Raw genomic sequence first — 1,988 nt, 5'->3', positions numbered from 1 at the left:
GGAGGGAGTCAGGGGTCTGGGCGAGTCGGGCCTCTTGGAAAACGTTCGTGATGAGCCCGCCCAGTCACTCCTTAGGTATTGTCTACTGTGCTGGAACACTCCAAAGAGCTCATTAAATCCTCGGCCTTCACGAGGAGGACACACACACGCGGTTCCGCAAGCCACGCGTAAGGCGTGGGTGCGGGTGCGGGTGCCCGCAAGAGGAGAGGCAGCGAAACAAGCAGTCTTTCGCGGGGTCCCTTCAGTTTCCCTGCCTCACTCTTGTTGCGCGACCATCCCCACCGTCTGTCTGCGGAGATTTCCCGTCTGCCCAGACTGAAACTCTGCTCCTTCAACTCGAACTCCCCACTCGCCTCCCCCGGCCCCCGGCGACCACCATTCTACTTTCTGTGTCCGTGACTTTGATTACTCCGGGTACCTCAGAGAAGTGGAACTGTGCAACATTGGTCTTTTCCCGCAAGGCTTATTCCGCTGAGCAGAGCGTCCTCAGAGTTCACCCGTGTCCTAGCAGGTGTCACAATTTCCTTCTTCCTGAAGCTGGATGATATGCTATTGTATGGCTGTCTCGCGCACGTTGAAAGGGTAGAAGACCTTCAGCGACTAGTGGCGACACGCTAGTTTTCCAGTTGGGACGGTGTTTTTCCCACACATTACTTCATCTGGTCCTCCAGCGACATCTGGAAATAAGCATGATCGCCCCGTGTCACCCGTGAGAGGCCGGGTCTCCGAGAGGCCGAGGGACGGCCGAGGCCACGCTCCCGAGTCGGGGAGCAGGACTCAAACCCCCCAGAACCCCGGCCTCCTCCTGGCTCCCATGACACCCTGGTCCCAAATGCTGAAAGCAGAACTTACTCGTCGTTGAGGCTAAAGTTCACTTTTTTATTTCACCCCCCTCCTGTATGCGTTCGCCAGCTTCTAGCCGGGGCTCAGTTAAGATGAGGGTAGTGACAGAGTCTCCTGGCAAAAACAACCACTTTGAGACAGAGGAAGGGAACAAAACCTACCCCAATCCCAGTCTCCCCGCTGGGAACCACCAAGGCTATCTCCTTCTGGTCTTTTTATAAGAGATCAGAATGACCGCGAGGGCCACGGGACAGAAGGAAATCTCTTATTTATTTTTGAGAGAGAAAAAGAGAGAGCACAAGCAGGGGAGGGGCAGAGACAGAGGGGGACAGAAGATCCGAAGCAGGCCCTGTGCTGACAGCAGAGAGCCCGACGCGGGGCTCGAACCCACGACCTGCAAAATCACAACCCGAGCGGAAGTCGGGCGCTCAACCAACTGAGCCACCCAGGCGCCCCTCCAAAGGAATTTTTATCTGTTAAAGTAGACTTACGGGATCCTGGGGCGTCCGGATAATGTTAGGCCAGGATTCCCTTTGGCCCCCAGCAAAGTGTCATCATGGAGGCAGCTGAGCTCCTAGAGGGAGGTCACTCTGCTGGTTTCAAGGACTTGGCAATGGGCTAGAGGCAGCGAGGGAATTTAATTTTTCATTTGCCTGGGTTTCCCACATCACCCTGGCAAGCACTTTAACCCCTTTCCTTTGTTCTTGGGTAGCCGGGAGTGTCCGAGGAATATCACACTTATTCCGCATTGGGGGTGGGGCGGTGCTGTTAGCTCCACTCTGCCCTCCACCTGCCCCACGCTCCCTCGTCACTCTTCACACAGCCCCTCTGCCACCCCACTGGAGGAGGTGGGACGGAGAAAGAAAAACGAGGCCATTCTAGAAGTCCAGCTTCGGGGTACAGGCAAAGCTCAGACTCAGGCTCCTTTTACTGCTGCCACCACGGGAGAGCCTGGGGACCCCTCCTCAGAGACAAGACGCTGAGTGGCATCCCACCGTGTGCTCCCCACCCCCGGACCACTTTCAGGTAGGGCCGTATTGATGGTCATTCCAAGCACAGCGATGTTTCTTCACTGAATGTAATAAACCGGGGACGTTAGTGCTTCCGCCAAGGGCCAGGCTCAACGCTCCGCATGGAGGACACCA

At 56.3% G+C, this 1,988-nt stretch overlaps 1 non-coding gene across 1 annotated transcript; it reads right to left on the bottom strand.

Annotated features, from left to right (window-relative positions):
• Positions 1–1,209: 1,209 nt before the first annotated feature.
• Positions 1,210–1,294, bottom strand: TRNAG-UCC. Its single transcript has one exon. It is a non-coding gene; the product is annotated as a tRNA-Gly (tRNA).
• Between the last annotated feature and the right edge of the window lie 694 nt (positions 1,295–1,988).

This window comes from Lynx canadensis, chromosome B4, assembly GCF_007474595.2.
Source record: "Lynx canadensis isolate LIC74 chromosome B4, mLynCan4.pri.v2, whole genome shotgun sequence".
NCBI classification, from domain to species: Eukaryota; Metazoa; Chordata; class Mammalia; order Carnivora; family Felidae; genus Lynx; species Lynx canadensis.
This window is presented reverse-complemented; position numbering and strand designations above follow the sequence as displayed.